The sequence below is a fragment of the Protopterus annectens genome, chromosome 4.part1 (assembly GCF_019279795.1).
Source record: "Protopterus annectens isolate FY-2018-M chromosome 4.part1, PAN1.0, whole genome shotgun sequence".
Classification (NCBI taxonomy): Eukaryota; Metazoa; Chordata; order Ceratodontiformes; family Protopteridae; genus Protopterus; species Protopterus annectens.
In genome coordinates, this window is record NC_056734.1 from 158,537,870 (window position 1) to 158,558,373 (window position 20,504).

The 20,504-nt window shown below is 37.8% G+C and overlaps 1 protein-coding gene across 1 annotated transcript in view; it reads left to right on the forward strand.

Moving 5' to 3' along the window:
* Positions 1-20,504, forward strand: part of SLC7A14 (solute carrier family 7 member 14) — a 1,267,904-nt gene that overhangs the window by 699,068 nt on the left and 548,332 nt on the right. The gene's annotated exons all lie outside the window — the stretch shown is intronic.

Below are 20,504 nucleotides of genomic sequence, written 5' to 3' on the forward strand. Positions count from 1 at the left end.
AGCAAAGATCAGGGAGTAGGTAATGGGCCAGTACCAACTGATGAATCCAACCTTCCTTCCTTCCTTCCTTTAGCTTGATTTTTTTGAAGTGCACTTCTTAACACACAATAGTAGAAGAACATCAGTTAAGTAAATACCAAACCTGTAATTCTTTCTATTCTTCAATGCAGGGACTTCTTCAAATGAGTATAAATAACAATGATTTGTACTCTGATCTGCACTGATAATGTACTGTAAGAACAGCACTTTGTATTGTCTCATGTCCATATGGTACTTGGTTATTACAAAGAAAATGTATCTACTTTGACATCCAGATGACTAACTGACTAACTCCCAGTTTACAGATCGCACCTTCTTCTGTGACCACTGGAGATAAAAAAGACAAAGTGGACTTTGCTTAAAAGTGTTTGTAAGGTGGGGAGGGGGATTGTAGAGTCCTGCAGCCCCCTGTGTTGAGGCTCTTTTTTTATACATTCCTAATGTTTAATTATACTACCAGTGACATCACAGCAACTCAGGGGAGAGGAAATAAATATATTTCTCTTTTATCTAAAATTATGTGACCTCAGAGGTAGTATAGTTAAAGTTAAGGTAGGGGAGATCCCCTGTATAGGGAGCATGGAGAGTGCAGCTGCCTTGCAAAAACTTTGTAGCATATTATTGCTAGCTAAACTACTGTATGGCATTATAAGAGGTATCTGGCTAGAGGTCATTCATACACTGATTGCTGGAAAATGTGGGCTGATAAGTTACAGTAGACACAAGAGACTATAGGAACACGTTATAATATAACATAGACATCATTGAGGTCATATATAAAGTTTTCTTAGAGATTGTGGGGAAAACTGGCCTTAGTTTATCAAGACCCTCATTTTTGGAAAGTACCTTCTTACATATCAAATCCATTTGAAAATTAATAAAAAAAAATTGTGTATCAAATATTAAATGAAAATATATTGTCACTATCTGTTATACCGTCTTAACTTCCATTTAACTTTTCAGTTACTGATGCTAAAATATCATACATTTTTTCGGAAGAAAACTGTGCATTTAACTCATTGATGGCTTAACTTGAAGACTGTTAGTGAAGTAATAACTGAATCGTCACCAGGGCCTGAAGTTAACAGGACAACAACACATGCATAACTAGAAATAAGTAGACTTCTGCAGACCTGAGAGGTATCATTTACCAAAAAATAAAAATATTAAGACCCCAAAATGGATTCCTTTTATACCTCATTATTAAGATAAAACATATTTGAATAACCTGAACCCATTATAGCATAACTGTATAACCAGGCAAAACCTATCCAACTCTTGGGTATAATAGGGTACATGATTTTGCATGGTCAATGACACTGAATGATTCAGAAGAAATGTAGAAAAAAGCAGCAGAAAATAAACTTGCCAGGATAACGTGTGCTGCAAATGTGAGAGAAGTACCTTACAGTTGGAAAAAATTTACAAGTTGTTTATATAGAAATAAAAAAAAAACTTTGAGAACAATGGAAAAAAGAAAAGGAACTCAAAAAATGAGGCCTGATTGATGGCATCTGTAGATAATCATAGGAAGGAATCCATTAACAGAGAAGAATTGTATAGGTTTACTATCATAACCTGAAAGACCACCATTTTGAAACCCATAATCCTGAGACCATAATATTGAAAGACCAAAAATGTTGAAAGCCACCATATCAACTCCTGGACTAGCCCCTCTGCAGGACTGATGGCAGCACTCATTCCTTGGTCCTCAACTCCTCAGGGCCTACGTTAGCATTGGTGTGGGGATTCGGTGTTTGAGATTATTACACTGAGGTCTTCTGTATTTTGGTCTTTCAATATTATAGGTTTCAACATTCTGGGCTTCAGCTTTTTGACAGTAAACCAATTATACATATTTGTCACTAACCATTTTAAGAAATGTATAATCACTTTAAGGATTATGTAATACAACTGATCTTTACCATTTACTGAATACATCTTTTTTATGATAAGAGATACCCAATAGTCAATTCAAAATTGAAATGATTTAATGTTCAAATACCACTTTCAAGGAACTTGAAACAAAAGTTTACAGAAACTTTATCATCATTTGCAGTGAAAGGTGTGTCACTGAACCAAGTAAAGGTAGAAGCTTCAAAACGTATTCCATCTTTTTGTAACATAAAATAAGTGATTTTGAGAGGGATAGTAGACAAAAATAATCAGGGATAGAGTAAAGTATACAGTGTTGTAAAGATTTAAGCAGGCAGGATTTTCTCTCTGCTAACTATGTTAGTTTGAAATGTAACCACCATGTAAGAGAAACTTGGAGAACTGAGGTATAAAGTACTGCGGATGAAAAGGTGATAAGTAGTAACAGAAAAAAATAACACATCAAGACTGCATATATAATGAATCCAAAAAAAACAGAAAATACTTGGAAAAAGATTTCTCTAATAAGAAGGCAGCAGCAGAACTTAGAATTCAGAGCATGACTTGATAACAGTGTCAGTGGCACAAAATGCAGCACACTCATCTTTGGTGCAGAAAGCTGTGGGTTCTATTCCCACACCAAGTAGATCAATTAGTGACACTGTAGTGCAGCATAAGAGGGGTTCTACACTCCGGTAATAAAAAGTTTTATACCAAGTAAGGTTGTTTTGGCCTTCCTCCTCTAGTGCTTTTGTGTCTAGTAGGGGTTCTACACTCCTTAGTGTGCCACCTTATGGATGGGATGTTAAAACTAAGGCTCCATCTCCTAGAGTTGGTGGTAGCTCAGGTGGATGTAAAAGATCCCATTGTATCTGTCAAAAAGAGTAGTATAAATACCACCTTGGTTCTTCCTTGAAAAGAGGCTACTAGCCTAGTGGCACTTACCTGGTCGAAAAAAGGATATATAGATAAATAAATAAATAGATAAATTACATCAGGATAGGCAGGATGCCTGAAGTGGTGTAAGGTGGAGATGTGATTCAGTTTCTTGTTGACCAGTTTAGGATGTTACCTGACTGTGATCATGATTTAAATCTCCAAACTGACAGATGACATGGGGTAACAGCAGTATACTGGAGGAACCTCAAGACGAATGTTGTGGTGTGATTCCAACAGAATAAAAAGCTGGCTGATTTGAAATGGAGGGGTGCTCCATAGGGACTTAAGATACATCTCCATAAGGCTTTTCAGATGAAATCAGTCTCTGTGCCTCAGTAAAATTGTCTTCATAAGCACCACAGTTGGCTGTCAATAATTTACCATATAGAAGAGGCATGAGTACATTTTTGAGACAGAAACTATTCCCATGCAGAAAATCACATGGAACCTTGAGATCCTTCTGTAGTTTGGCCCAGATAGCTCTACCCAGAGCCATAGCTGGCTCATCTGGCACCCTCAAGCCACAGAGAAAATAAATATCCTATCACCCCAAATGGCATTCCTTTGAGAAACAAGGTCTGTTCTCCCTGTTTTGTACTCCTCGATCCTAAGTTGAAGGGGCACAAAAAAAATGTGTTTCCCATTTCCCAACTTAAATCTCCTAAACTCTTCATTGATGGACTAGCTACCAAAGTCTTAGGTCTGTTCGTAGATCTGTGCAGACAAACATTTCAGTTTCAGACTTGGGTATCAAAGCCCTAGGTCCGTTCGCAGATCTGTGTGGACAGACATTTGAGTTTCAGACTTCAAAAAATGCATGCTTAGGCAACATCTGCTATTCTTACAACTTTATAAAAAAACTCATCTACTTTTAACTTTATCAAAGCATTTGCTACAAAGCAGCAAGCAGTTTGCTACAGTTACAATACAGCCTACTAAGTGATTCAGCCCTGAAAACAGTTACAGTATCGGCATTCATTTTTGAATGCTGATACTACAATACAGTCCCATAGGCATCAACTCTTGATTGCTCTCCCAACTCTTTGTGCCTTGAGTGGCTCTCCCTTCAGCCCACCCTATCTATGCTTCTGGTTTTACATACATTCAAAATCATACCTATATCATGATTAGCTTTATCATACCATATCTGATATGTACATTTAAGCCCAAATGAATGTTTAAGCTAAGAAATAATCATACTGTGCTTTTATAGACTAAACAATTAAGTATTGGTCTTTTCTTTTACATGTAGTAAACTGTCTCAATTTTTGTTTATAGGTCCATATGTGTTTACTAGGCTAATGACCACAGGGGCTGTTTTAAGCCTAGCCATGCATCCCAAATCTCTGACAAGTTCTGATACCCTTGATAAGTGTAAGCAGGGGCTTGGGAGATTAAGCATTTACAAGCAGGAGCCTGGGAAATTAACCATTTACAGGCTGCCTGTCTCCATTACAGACATAGGTGTCAAACCAGGGATGAATTTCCTGTTACACATCCAGTTATCCAAGTTGTACTTGAATTGGGTTAGGAAGGAACTCTGCTTCACATGGATGAGGTGGTTGTTCCAGAAATAGTGTGGTCTCTGGGATGCATACCTATCTCTGCAGTAGGTCCTATTTATATCACAGGCAAGTTTTAAGACTTTAGAACAGGTAATTCTGGTGCTGTTTGTTTTGTAGATATGCAGGAGGCCCATCAGCATGGGGTCTGACAATGCCCTGTATGCCAGGCATAGATCTCCACTCAAAAGCTTGTAGGAGACAGAATACAGGGATAGGGCCTTGAGGCGGTCAGCACTGGACATTTTACATATGCCTTGTATTCTTTTAGTGAGGAACCTCTGTGGATGTTCCAATTGTTGGATATGTCTGATTAGGTTCATACCAAAGGGGGGCATTGTATGCAATGATAGGTCTCATGAATGCTGAATACAGTGGAACAATGACTTCCTTGGACTTAGATGCCACACCTTTGTTTATAAGTTGTGCAGCATAGAATGATTTTCTCACTACTGTAGACACATAAAGGTCAAGGGCTAAATTACTGTCTATGTTGTCCCTAAGCCCCTGACTCCTGGGTCAACTCTAAGGGGTGTGCTGTCAATTTTGACATACGGGTTTGTACCTAACCTCTTGAGATTGTCAACAATGCCTGACCACCCCAGTGGTATTGTATCAAATGCCTTGGCCAGGTCAAAGTAGGTAGTGTGAACCATTTTGCCCTAATCCATTGCTTTGGTGACCTTCCAAAGAATTTCACCAGGCTGAGTAGTTATGACTTGCCCTTAACAAAACCAAACTGGGTTGGGTCCAGTATCTGGAGGTTTACTATATTAGTATTGATCATTTGCATGATAATTCTTTCTATGGCTATACATATAAGACAAGTGAGACTTATGGGTCTATAGTTTCCTGGGTCTGTAGCTGGCCTACCTTTGTGAAGAGGAATGACTGTTGCTGTTCTCCATTCATGAGGCAATAAACCTGTTTAGAGGCTACAGTTAAATAGCAATTCCAGAGGGTCTGATAGGTCATGTTTCATGCTACTTATAAGGCATCCTGTAATATTGTCTGCACCCATTGATGCTGTATTATTGGCCTTAGAGAGAGAGTATTAAGGACATGTTCATTAATGATAGCAGGGGGAGTTATATTTGATGGTATTTCCTGTGGGATGGTGGTGGGAGAGAGAGGGGTAACGTTGGGTTGAAGCCGAATTTATCAGCCAGAAGGTTTGCTATATCTTCTGGCTCAGTATAAGTGGCTCCATTTACAATGAGCTCTGCACACAATTGTGTCTTGCCTTTTTGTCACTTGATTTCTAAACTTCTTGTAGGAGGCTTAAGGAAGAAAATACAACAGTTTTCTGTATGCTTTTGGTATCTGATCAGAAACAGGTGTGAAATGATTGTTTCTTAAAAAAACATGAATTAGCCTGACTTTAGCTGCTGGTGTATTTCTTGTCACTGTGCCTGAGTAAGATAAGTGGTAACCATTTACCTGCTACCTGTTATTATCCAGTACCTTGTCAATAGATTGGAATGTGCTTATCAGGTTATTCTGAGCCATATCTGAGTTAGTTAGGTACTTACAACATAGATAGCTATACACACTTACTAAAAAATAAATAAATACACATGCGCACAACATATATAAATAAATAAAAGGAAAACATGTAAATGACCCATGAAAGGTACATCTTGAAAAGAATAGCAAAGGTAAGAAGTGTGGTAGAGGTGAGTGATATGCTCTACATGTGGAGCAGCAGCTTGTCTTGGGAAACTTTGGGGTGGCAGAGGATATAGGGCCAACAAGAGAATGGGAGAATTTTAGGTGAAAGTATGAAAGCTATATAATGTTAGAGGACTGGCTAGTAAGGCCAAAAAAAAAAGTTAAGGGAGAATAAAAATGATGCATGAAGAGGCCAGTAGACAGAATGAGGTGGTTAAAAGTGGGTTACCTATTGAAATGTCGGCACTAGAAATGCCAAGTGCCAAGATGCCAAAGAAAAAAAGGACAAAAACACAGGAGAGGAGCAAATCTCAAAAATTGCTCTTCTTCCTTAAACTTTTTTTTGCTGTGTGTGTGTGTGGGGGGGGGGGGGGGGTATATATATCAACTTTGAGATTGCCATGCCTCAGAAAAAAGGGAATGTTCTGAGAAATGGCATCTCAGACTTAGTGTATATAAGTATGCTCTTTTATCCATTCAGTCTCCATATTTTGGGACTCACTGTAGTGGGTCCAGCACTTCAAATGGGTACCTTATAAGTGGGGGGGGGGGATGTGAGCAGAGATTGTCAGAAGAAAGCAGACAACTGGTATAGCACAGATAAAATGAAAGGAAAAAGGGACAACAAGGAGAAGAAATCCTAGATGGATGGACAGTTGCAGACAGCAGTGGCAAGTTATGATGAGGAGAGAGAGAATTAGAGGTGGCCATGCAAGAGCCAACATAATGAGAAGGACAGAAGAGAACTAGACAGAACAAACAAGCTATTGGAGGTAGGTTTAAAAGGGGCAAAACAGTAGAAGTGGCTTGAAGAAATAATAAAGAATGGATAGAAAGGGATTAGATGCATCACAAGGAGCAAGAGAGATAGAGTAGAAAGTAAGGAGAGTTGGGGCAGGTGCACCTGGGGGGGTAGGTGGCATGTAGGATGAGTAAGAGCAAGGGTAGGAAGTGAAGGAGGAGGAGGAGGAGAAAACCAATCTGTGAAAAGAGTAGAGTGTTTGATGATTAGAGATTCAGTCATCAAGGGAATACAAGTCTTGGCAAGGGAGTCAAATTATGATGAAACTGGTCTTGAGGCTCAAACTTAGCAAGACATGGGATGAGGAGACAGAGTTGGGCACCAAGTGGGGGGGTTGGATGTTTGTTTTGATTAACTTGATGCACTTTAGTACTGATGATCTTTCAAGGAAGACATTAGCAGTGGTAGCAAATAGGGACAGGAAGTGACGAAGAAATTCCAGTATGGAAAGGGATGGATGTAGTATTTTATAAGTATTACCTGTGCCACTAGTCAGCACACTGAGGAAGGAGAGGATTATGGGGTATAACGATTGGCTGCAGGAGGGCACAAGGGGAGGGACTGGGATTGGTAATAGAATGAGGAGAAATGTGGCAGAGATAAAAGGGCAGGAGTGTTCAGAGCTTGGATGGAAATGTACATCTTAATGACAGTACCTTTATACAAAGATAGGGGCATTTCACAAATGGAGAAAAGGAGGGCTGCTATTTAGGTAGCTGACAGGACTGTTCCACATAGCTAGGAGGTCGGTGTGTGCTAATAGCACACATTTACCTTCTGTGAGGCAGCAGCTGTGGAGCTTACAAACTGCTAATAGGGATGGAGTTAGAGATATTTTCATGACCAGCAGTCTGGCCTCTTCCCTTAGAGCTGTCTCTTGCTACCAAAGTCAGACATCAAATGGACTATAGCATTCTTACCCCACCTAAGAAATGAATGGCCTTGGTCGTCATTCATGAGGAAGAAAGAATTGGCTAATGGTGTAGAAAAACAAGCCACTGGGCAAGGTTGTATGGATGAAAAGTGAAACAAAGAGTTAGGATGACTGCAGACAAACTGATTGAATAAAACATTATTGGAAAGCTTCAGGGATGCAGTGCTCAGGGTTATGATTACGTATTTGAAGAAGAAAGCAAAAGGAGGGCAAGGCCAAATTTAGCTACATAGGAAGGTGAGAAATGAGATTAGTAATTAGTATGAGCAGCAGGGTATACAAGAAGGGGAAGGGAAAGGCGGCTATGTAGGAGAAGACACAGTATAATGACACCGCCAAACGGCAGCAAGTGTTGTGGGCAAGAAAGACATAGATGCCAAGAGGTTTGAACAAAGGCTCTTTCAGGTGGATAATGTGAAGAAGTAAAGTCGGAACAAACTTAGCCAGGATCAGCAAAGATGGGAGGAAAATCACAGAAGACAAGGAAATACACAGGGTCTGAAAAAGTACTTTTCTTTAGACCTAGGATGTCATCCGTATTGTGTCCCTTGCATTGCATGTTAGCAGTCCTAGCCTAACTAGGGTTCTCCAGTTTATTATACCAAGGACTGCTAAATACTCAGGGAACTGATTCAGATGAACAATGTTCAGCTTCCTTCTGGACAGACAGCCATTCTGATGTATATGTAAGACTTGCTTATGCACGTCATCTGCTGCTATATTTACTAACATTTACTAGTATGACACTGCACACTTTTTTGTTCGTCTCATTGATGTTTGTATTTCAAAGCATTTGCAGGTGTGACCACATTTGCTCACATTTAAAGGAACTTGGACTTTAAATTAGCGTTATGTTATTTTGTAATACTGTTTGGCATCCATTTTAAAGATCAAGTGCAATTAGGATAATTAACTTCAAAAACACTCCAGCACTTTTTTGCAATTGTAAATATGTTCCTAATCATCATTAAGGAGCACTGCAAGAAGAATTACTTTGAAAAAGCTACACTTCTTGGTAACATCTTGAGATGCAACCAGCCTACTTCCATCCTATGCACAGCAGTCTCATCATGTCTTAATGAAGTGAATTAGTGGTAATTTCCATTCTGTTTCAGCTTCTATTGACTGTATGCGTGCAGCTGCAAAAATAAAAAAAAATAGTTGATTCTGCATTTTACAGCTTAGTTTTTGTTATTCTCATATGCAGTCAGTGTTAAGTTGGATAGTATTTTTTCTGTATACTCAGAATCTGTACATAAGTGAACCCTAGCCAATATATGTAGCTGTGATCATGGCCTGGTGCAAAGTAGGTCTTTGCTAATGCCTCCAACTGTAACACTGTTCTTTCATTCAATGAATGTTGTATGAGCAGCACTATGTAAGAACCTTGCAATGTAAAATGAACCTTCATATGTGAACTTGAACTTCTCTTTTAATATACTATGAAGACTAGTGGTTTTAGCTAGTTATTCATTCAATAACCAGGTTATTACATGGATCTGACTACAGCTTTCACCCACAGCTTGGGAGAAAGGCTGGGCAACAACAATAATATGTAAAGAGTTCATCTGGAGTTATTCAACAAAACTGTTGCAGTGATGATACGCACTTTATAGTTAAAATAGGTGCAGATTTTAATTGAGAGGATCCATTTACCAAAGGCGTACCCCAAGGATCCATTCTTGCTTTCCCTCACCATATTCATTAACAAACTTCCATGTGACCTCTCCAATTATTTCCTATTCATCCTCTTTGCTGATGATGTAGTCATTTATCAGTGAAGTCAGTCTCATGCCAATATTCATTCCCAGTTCCAGGGTGACTTACATGAGCTCCAGCAATGGCTCATAAAACTTAAACTGCTTCTCACTCCTCCAAGACAAAAAGGGTCTATATCAGAACATCAAAGTATTAAAACTTCGAATGTTCTGATATCGAACACTATTCAGATAATGCTAAGAATAGTGAAGCTGCAGAACTGCGAATTCTTTCATCGGGAAAGAATTTGGTTGGCCGTTTCTGTGGCTTCGCTATTCTTAGCGCTGTGGTGGAAAGTAACGGGTTGGGTTCAGGTAAGTGTGTGATTGTATGTTAGGGTTAGGGCGTGGGTTAGGCGTGTGTGCGATAGTGACAGACTTTAGGGTTAGGGGTGGTTTAAGTGAGTTAGTGTTAGGTCGCGGGTTAGGTGAGTGTGCGATGGTGACTGATCTTAGGGTTTGGGGTAAGGTAAGTGGGTAGATTGTAGTGTATGTTTAGTTTAGTGTAGCGTTAGATGTAGGAATGTAGGAATTTAAGTGTATGTGTGTGGTTGCTGTTTGTTTGATGTGCTTGTGTTGTGTGTATGTGTTTCGGAGCAGCAAATTTTTTCCATGGGAAAATATTCGCTGTTCTGAATGTTCGATATTTTTATGTTTAGATGTTTTGGAGCCGATTAAATAGTGTTCACTATTTTCATCTTTCGATAATGTGATATAAACGCGACAAAACTATGTTTTTGGAGCTCTACCAAAAATTCACCAAGTACCCAATTCTTTAACCATCCTTGACTTACACAACCATTCCACCTTCAAATGCCTAGGATTATGGCTTGACCAGTCTCTTAACTTCCATTTCCACATAGACAGAGAACAGAAATAAACTCCTCCTGTTCTGACCCAGAAAGATCTCCCATTTTCTATCCCAACCAGCAATAAGCAGAGGAATTCTCCTTTCTCATCTTGAATATGGACTACCCATTTTTGCTTCTGACTCCAAGAAATATACCACCACACTCCTGAAATCTCTAAAAGCACCTGCCAATTCATGACAATCTTATTTCTCTGTGAGCATCACTGTATCACCGTAGAAAAAGCCAAATGGCTATCCATAAACAAAGATCTAACCTGTTTGGATACCATTTCTATAAATTACTCCAACTGTAACATTTACTTCTGTTGTAGGCTCTTAGTTGACTAATTTACACCGTCTGCATATGTTCCTCTACAATCAGAAATGCCACCACCTGTATTCTCTCCTGTAAATTTGTGTAATGAATGAAGCACTCTTAAAACATGTCTCTTCCTCTTCCCACATCTCTTTAACTATAGCTAATAGCGCTCTGAAGTGCTCATCATACAATGGTTCAAAGGAGCTAAATCCTGTAGAGATTTGGGGTAAAATTCTGATTCAAAACATTAAATAAGGCAATGTTTTTTCCCTCCCTTTTCTGTGAATTTAGAGAATATTGACCTAAGGTGATAATTTGATGTTCTCATCTGTTTTCATTGAAAACTTTGGCAGAGGTGCCACGTGATTTTGGACATAAAAGGTGTGCCTTCATCTGTTAGGATCTCTTTGAGGGTTCTATCTTGAAAATAGTAACACCAGTTCCTACACGATTGCTTTGAAGTAAGCTTTCCTCTTTAGGATAGCCTCTCACATATACTCCAGCACTACCAAATATTAGTATCTATTGCTGGACCTGACATATGCTCCCACAATATCCATAGCAATTTCTTTGAACAGAACTTCAGTTATAGGTTTTAGGATTAATGGTTCCTAAAGCCTGGGTTAGGAGCAGTCCTTTGGTACTCAGGACAATGGACACAATAATTCTTATTTTCTTTTAAGTCACATTGGCAATAAAATCTAGCCAAGACTCTCACCTTAGTTTTATACAAGCCCAAATAGCCCCCGACTCCTGGCTGTATTCATGACCTCTCGTCTAAAATCTTCTCTGTCTCCTTTACTACCATATACATTGTCATTTTGCAACTCAAAATGTGGATTGACTGGTGAGACCCTGTGGGAGGATCCTCCCCCAACACCCTAGATATGTTCTCTCTAGTACTAGTCAGCATTTCATCTTTTCACTGGGCCCTTTTGAAGATTAAAAGCTCTATTTAGAAGTTGAGTAGACTGGTAACTTCTTCCTCCTGAATGTCTTGGGAGAATGAAGATTCGGACTCCTCTCTTACTAAGACAGGCAAGGGAATCTCCATATAAAAGCCCTATCCAATGAAGGGTAACCCATCTCCATAAACTAAGAGATTCCAGTTTCTCATTTTTTTGTATTATCTTTTGTTTAGTCTCTTCCCACATATCCTTAGCTGCCATAACAGAATTCTTTTAACCCATACTCCTAAATACTTAATTTTATTGTGCCTGTATAAATATGGGCATTGCAAAACCAATCCATGTGTACATACATAGTTTACAGCTATAGCATTTGTTTTGTCTTTATTAATTCTGTATCCTAAAAAGACTTGAAACTGTCTTGGAATGTTCCACAATACTGAGATGTCCTTTTCTAGTTTTATCAGGTACAAAATAATATTGTCTGCAATCAAAACCATCTTTATCCTTGAATTTCTGGGTCCCTTATTGTTTTTGCCAATGACTCTAAATATAATACAAATAAGAAGAGAGAAAGAGACCCAACTTATCAGAGAGGAACCCTCACACTTTAATTTTTGCCTGTAATATATCCTCCTTATTAACCTTATTATTCTATAAGGAAATGTAAATGCTTCTATTTCCCTACTAATAAAATCCAAAATTACACTGCCAAATGCTTTCTCTGCAGTAACACTCACTAACAACAGCACTGTTTTCTTACATTCTGCTTCCCTGTGGATCATCATTGTTTTATTAATGTTAATGTCAAATGTTTGTCTCCTATCCACACAATCACATTGATCCCCATATCTATCAATATTGGAAACACCTTTGCCATTCTTTTAGCTATTATAGGCAGAAACACTTTATAATCATGGTGTTAATTGGGCCTATATGAAGTTGGGTCTGATGGTGTTTATCATCTTTAGATATTACAGACACCATAGTTTACTTACATGATGTTTGTGCCTCCCTTCATTTTAAAATACTGTTAACCTTCCAGAGCTTTGTCAATTTCTTCCTTCCTAATTTCCAGACTTCCACATGAATATTATCTATTCCTGGAGACTATCCTGCGATTGTTTGTGCATCACCATTTTTCTCTCATCTCCTTCTATCTTAACTGTTAATTATTGAACCTCATTTACCTTTAACCTTGGCAAACTTAAGTGTTCCATGAATATTTCCATTTGTGCTTTTTCTTGATTTCCACAATCTTCTGCTTTATACAAATTTTTGTAAAATCTCTGAAATATTTCTAATACCTAGCCCTTTCTACCTTCGGTTGCCTAAGTCATTGTGCTTAGAGTTTTGTGTTCTGTAGTTATTATAAAAAAAAAACAGTTGATTAACAGCAACATTTCTAAACTCATGCATATTATCCAGATACCCCCTTATTTTCTCTTTAGCACTATGCAGTTGCAAGTCTTCTTGCTCTGTGAAATTCCCCTTATTATGTAATATTTTAACCTTTGTCAGCCTTTCTAAATAATTTTTGTTACTTGTTAACCAAATCTCATATTTTATTTCTACACTTTTCTAAACTCCACTTTCATTTTATCCCACTCACTAGCTATAACTTTTGGCGAAATTTCTATCTTCCCTAATACATCCTGAATAATTCCCATTATCCATTCCTTAAATTCCTCTCTTTTAACAGGTAGGTGGGGAAGCACCAGTGTCTCATTTTTACTTTACTATCCTGCAGTTTTATCTTAGTTGTTATTGGCTTATGATCTGAAATAGTTATTTGATATATGTCAAAGTTTTCAATGAAATGCATGTTTCTGTGAAATATAATTTCTTTCTAGTCTAACCCAGTTTAATGTACCTTTGAGAATAATATGTAAATTCTCTCTAAGCTTTTACTGCTGAATTCATGTCTTCCATACCAAATATTTTCAGACATCTACCCTCATTTGTTATATTTTCCCTTTTAGGTCCCCCATATACATCCTCACTGTTGCAAATCAAGTTCCAGTCCTCATCTGTAAGTAATATTCCCTGCTGAAAGCTAATTATTTCTCCCAAATTTTTCTTAAGCTCCATAATAGCAGTTTTTGGTAGAATATAAATACATGCCAACTGCCAGTAGCCCCTTACTACCACAAATCTACCACTATTATTTTTTCTTCTTCCATCACTGCTGGAGCTCCTCCAGCAATTAGCATAAGTACTCCCTTTTCCTTCATCCCTAATGTTCTGCTAAATATCCATCCTGAAATCCTTTCTTTATCAAATTCTCAAGCTTACGTCTATCCAAAGTTGTGTGCAATAACATTATTTGCACTCTGCGTGTCTTAATATAATTCAGTACTCTTACATTTTTGTGTTTACTTTTGAGGCTATTCATGTTCAAATATAATATGTTTAGTGTACCCATTATGATAAGAAGTTGTCATTCCCACCTATTATTTATAACAGCTTTTCTAAATGTCTGTTTTCACCTTTTGTGTTACATGCACCCACTAATGTGTGGCAGGTTGATCTCTTATGCAGTTGTTTCTTGTCATCTCCATTTGAACCTATGTCAAATTTTGCAAGACTTTTTACTTTAATGAAAACCCTCAAACAACACCCCCCAGAACATATTAACTTAAAATAAACACACAAAACTATGTATATCTTAAAATAATAAAGTTTTAACCCTCCTGATAGGAACAATTGTCTCAAGTTGCCAGCTGCATTTGCAACCATGGCTTAACTTAACATTAAGGTTATCCATGCTAAGACACATGTTATAGTCTGTGTTCCTACCAATTGCTGTCTATTCTTGTCTTGCTTTCAGAAAACATTAACCTTTAGCCTTAAGAAAGTCCTTTGGCTTTTATTGCTTTCCCCTCTAGTTAGCTTGTCTCCATGGAACCACAAGTTACAAGATGTACAGCTGCCATCAACTACAAGCCTCTCAACTTATACTGAAGAGTTATTTGCCAAAGGAAAACGTTTCATTACATTCAGTGTCCTCTTACTTACTTGCTTACACACAAAAATTACATTAGATTAAGCCAAAGGCCTTAATCCAGGCAGTCACCTATAAAAAAGTAAAAGTGAACATATCACTTCCACATATATTGTAATATGTGTAGTTTTACACCCCATCAACTCAAAATGACAGCATCTTAGCCTAAACTTGCTTTTATCCAGCCATTCTTTTATTTTTATATTGCAATGCCTACATTTCTTAAAACTAAAAAGGGCACTTGTTTACTTTAGTATCTTTATTACATACAATAACTGAAAATTCTTTACTATATAACATGCAATTTAATGACATGTTTTATACAAATGCTGTTAAGAAAAAATATTGTTTTACTTGCAGTAACTTTTTTCTTTTTTCTCTCCCTCTCTGCGGTGTTCTTCCAAACAGTTCAGTTCCCCACAGGTTTAGCAAAGTCAATGAAAGTCCACTCTTTCCACTTTTTTCATGTAAATTCATGATTCACTAATGTGATTGATGCTTTAAAGTCTTACATTTATTCACTAATTTTAATGTTGTTGGTCTTCCTTCCTTTCATCTCCATCTCCCAGACCCAGACTCTGTTTCAAGTCCAAGGTACTTCTGAATCCTCTGTTCTTTTTTCTGTCTCTCAATCATTTTGGAAATGGTTTCACAAGCAAAGGCTAACTATAAACTTATCAGAAGAATGAGAAGTTATGACCCTTTCTGTTTGATGGCTCACTTTTTGTTAATCAAACTTTTTTATATCTTCCTTAGCCTGTTATACATCAAAAATTGACTTTGATCCTCCAGGAAAAATATTCCGAAGACAGCTGGTACCAGCTTAAATCTCACACCTGCCTCTTTGCATTCCCTTATTGCTGGAATAAGTTTGCTTTTCTTTTGTTGTACAGTGAATACTCATTTTCTACAAATGCTCTACTGTCTCCAGTTTTTAATGCTTTTTCCCTTTTGCCATAATTTTGTCAGGATCAGTTCTGCTGGTATAATTCCATCTTTACTAATACAAGTCTTGGCTGCTTTCTCATGGCCAGGTTTGGGGCACATACAGTGTGTCCTTTCAATTAACAAATCTTGCTGTGGAATATCAGTCCAGATGCTTATCTGTGCTTTCATAAAATTAATGCAATTTGTTCCTTCTAGTTTCTTTGGTATAGCAGAAAATTTCTGGTTTCCCCATGTGTTCTGTCCTCTAATTCTACCATTTTTTGAAATGGCTCCCTTTGAACAGTTTCATATTCAGACAGCCTTTTGCTCATTCTGACCTCTGATTTTTGAAGTTTTATCACCTCGTCCGAATAGCCATTTAAAGCTTCTTCCATTTTTTCCAAACTTTTATTTCAATTGATATACTCCTTCATTTTTCATTTATTTTAATCAGCTCTGATCACATGGTTTATTTTTTTTCTAGATTACTGGAAGCCATGTCTTGCACTAAATAAAGCTGGAGCTTTAACTGCTTTTTTTGCTAAACAGGTGTAGGATTCTTCCCAGTCAGAGTTTTGTCTTCAGACTTCACCTTTTCTAATTGATTTTCTTTCAGGCTATCTTTCTTCTTTGCTGGCATTCAGGCAGTGTAGTTACTAACCAGAAACTGAATTTACTAAAACCTGCAGTTTCTAGTTCTTATCTCTGTTTCTTTTTCACAATGGGAGAGATGAAGTCAAGCTCTTGACCAGTATACAGCCATCCTGGAAGTCCCAACAGGCATTTCTGTCTTATTATCTTTGCTATTAAAACCCTCCTGGTCTAACCACAATGTAAAATTATGCTTTAGTTCAAATACCTGTGCTGGTACCATTTCAATCTTACAGAAAGTCTAGTCATGAAACTTAAGGGCTTTAATGTCATTGCTGGCTCACACCCTTCGTAGGAGACTCATTTTTGTGCTTTCAAAATCACTACAGTATGAACTAGGCATGTCCATGTAAGCATAGAGGGGATCCCCGAGAATTGATCTGCCAATGTTTGAGTCAAGATAGTATAGTTCACTCACACTTTGCCAAATTAACTTCTAGAGCATCCTCATTTGTAAGCATCTTCAGCAGAGGTGCTGACCTATGTTGATCCATCAATTTGGCTACCACTCCCTCACCAGTGGTAGCTATCAGCTACAGCAGATGCTATGCTGTGGTTATCGCATGAGTTTTAAGTTTCTCCACTGTATTTACCAGGGCTTCCAACACACATCTGGGCTGTAAACTGGTTCCAGGAACATAAAGTATGACACCAAGAAAGTAGATAGACTGCATTTTACTTAACACTGAGAATCTATATTTACTGCCTAGCAGTGACACACAGAGTCAGAACTTCAGGGCTTGCAACTGAAGGTTTCTATTGCTGCCTGTATCTACTGCATGTAGTATTTGAAACAGCAGACAACCAATAGTTTCTTGAAAAATATATACTTTTATTATCCAAGCACAAAATAAAGCTAACTTTGCCTCAGAGAAAACAATAGTGTAGCAACATGTAAAATAAATAACATACTTTGATCTATTAAATAAAACTAATAGTTCAGTCTCTTTGCTGTAGAACTAGAAATGCACAGTTCAGGTGCAAATCAACCAAACTAATGTGCCTTTCAACTCACAAATGTTCCTCAGTGATATGAATTAGACAAGGAAGAAAGTCTGTACCCACAGTCTTTGTCAGCAGGACTTCCTCTGTAATTTACGGCCTCTCTGCTCTGACCTTGGTTCAGCTCTCCTTCCTCATGTACACTCCAGACTCCTCTAAATTATTCATCCAACAACTTGTCATGTTTTTTTCTGACCTGACTTAAAAAGCAACAGGTATAACATTGAAATCAATCACAATGCCTGCAGGTAACTTCCCCACTAACTGAACTCCCTTATGTAAGATTTCTGCTTCCCCAATAGACATTACAACCACTTTCCTTTATAACACTGGCTCTCCTAAAACCCTTCTTTATGCTAGCTTTTTGTCTTTTCCATGCTTCCTGCCAGCGGAACCAGCATTATGTGTTACAGTAGGCAGTGTTTATATTGCACTGCAATGTTGAGCATTGCGCAGACCTCTCAACTGTCCCAGTTTTGAAAGAACATTCTTATTTTCTGGCCTAATTTACCCCTACATGCAATTTTCTGAATCTCCCTTATCATAAAGTTTTTGAAGCTGTCTGGTATTCAAAAACTGCATTACATGATCTGAGTATTAGTGGCACCAATAATGTAAAGAAAGTGGACTTTCGTTAAACATCTCCCTTTTTGAAGCAAAAATAAATAACCTTGTGTTGTAGAATTTTGTAGTACAGTGCATTTAAGTCTACAGATTTTACACCATCTTTTTGATACTGTGCTTATATTTCCTATCAGTTTTGTCACTCACTGTTTTTAAACATGTGTTTCTGTGTAGTATCCCACATTTCTTCTGGAAGCTATTTGGTGTTCAAATATCATGCTAATCAGATGTCCAGATTTTTAGCTGGATGTTTCTACCTTTCAAGGGTCTTTCATCCTGTTTTTTAATATCTGCAGGCTGAAGGGTATGCACTGAGCTTTGCTGCCCTGTGGCATTGAGCATTGGTCTATATTGATTATATGCAGTCTAAACAACTGGTTACGTTGTGTGTGTTATGTGGGAGGATAAGTTATATAATTAGATGTTAAGGATAATAAGACTTTGGTTTCTGCTTATTGTTTTGTATTTATTTATTTGTGTGAGTGTGTGTGTGTGTGTGTGTGTGTGTGTGTGTGTGTGTGTGTGTGTGTGTCAGCTTTCATTCATCTGTGACTTACTTTATGATCTTTCTACAAAGAACTTGTACTTCAAATGAGTGATACTTTATGTGTTATTGGCCCCAATGTTCCTGGAAAATATAATGAGATATCGATTCATAGTAAACCTAATTTGAGAATTGTTTCATGGAATGTCAAAGGCCATAATGCTCTGATTTACTGAAAGCTATCATGACTAAGCTTATTCACTTAAATGTTCAGGTGGTATTACTACAAGAAACTAACTGTGGAGATCTAGATTTTTGTGTGTCTTGGAAATGAAGAGGGGTTGGGGTACTTACCATCTCTGTACAGAGCAAAGGGGATTGTTTCTCTTTGGCACAAATTTGGGTTGGCAAAAGTAGATGAGGGTATGAACAAATCATGGAAGTGATGCATCATCAGGGTTGACACTGCTGGGGGCAAGTTCTTTTTTGTAACTTTTGTGGCTAGACTGATAAAGATAGAACAGTATTTGTTGATTTGTCTGAGGTGATTGTTAGTGTGGGGGAAAAGATTAATCCATTTATAATTTGGGGAGACTGCAGTGTAACTCATATTCTTGCATTAGTTATAATTCACACTGGGTGGGTGGTCTTACCCAAATACAAGGCCTATGTGTTGAAGTTGCAAAAGGTTTTTCTTTTTAGTAGATCTATGTTATCTAAGAAATCGTACTCCCAAGGATTTTACCTACCTAGCCCCAGCAACAAATGTAGTTTATTTTCTCATAGTTTCAGAGCTTATGACTTAAGTGGGTAGTACAAGTTCTTTCTGAGGTATTGTCTGACTAAATGATTGTGTTAGAAATATGTGGGTTGGTATATGCACAACCGAATAACAGCTGTGAGCTTGAAATTCCTAAATCTAAAACATGGTGAGGAAAGGGCAGGTGACCATTTTTTGGTACAAGAATAAGAGGGTCTAATGTATCTTTGTCTTCCAGCTTGGAAACATTCAATTATTTAGTTAAATACAGGGCTAATCATATTGGGAGGTCCCATGGGTGTCAGATAGATGATAAGATTACGCAACTTAAACGTGACTTTAGTACTTGTGAGACAGAGTACAAATTGAAGTAGTGAAGGCATATGACCTTGCAAGCTGCAATATCAGATTATGAGAGGAAATGTAGAGCTTTTCACCATGGAAAATTAATAGTAAATGGGAAAAGGTTGAGACATTCTTGTGGCCTAAATCACTACAATATCCTATGCTGCTCTCAGAAAGGTTTAGAGGGTATGGATGTGAACAGTCAATTAGCTTCATCTTGAATGCTCAGGGCCAGAGGTTTTTATTCTCCCATATGTGGCAATGTAGTTTTACTTAGGTTTCATAAGGCCTTTGTTTGAGAGTGCAGTACTCACAGGGAAAGAAAGGACAGGAGGATTTAATATGATTCATTTTCCGTGAATTACACAGACTGAGCTTGGTATACTTCATTTTTGGTATTATTTTCCAAGCCAGTGATTCTGTATGGACTGACAAAGCCCAGTTCCCAATGTGATAAGTAACAGCAAAGGAATAGTGCAGGTTAAGTTATTGGCTCCATTTGGCACGGGGACTATGCCTTACTCATTGTTTCTGGCTTCCACAGTAGAAAGGGTAAAGATGTATCTTCCTCAGTAAGTTATAAATGGATCACCCTACCACTTTTAGAGACTAAACTTCTTGGCTGAGTGCTCACTGTATGGTCCAGTAAACTCAGCCATTCTGCGTGTCAATGAATGTCAGGACAGTGCAGATTAAGTGCAGCTGTTTTACGGTACACAGCAGCTATGCAGTAAGGAGCTCACTCCTATGACCGTATTATTTGAGTTTAACAAGAAGTTTGATTCCCTCACATGGGACATTTTATGGGATATGCTGAGACATTATGAAATCAAGGGGAATGTTTTCTCTCTTCATAAATTGTTGTACCATAAACCTTTAGCCTAAGTTATCAATGGAAAGGGCTCTCTTTCTTTAGCAGTTACATGAATCAGCCATTCCCACTACTCCTCTTTTGTTTTTCATCATAATTGAAACCTTCAGTATGTACATGAAACATTATGTGCACTGGGGTATCGCACTTTTGGTGAGTAAGACAGAATTTGATTTTTGG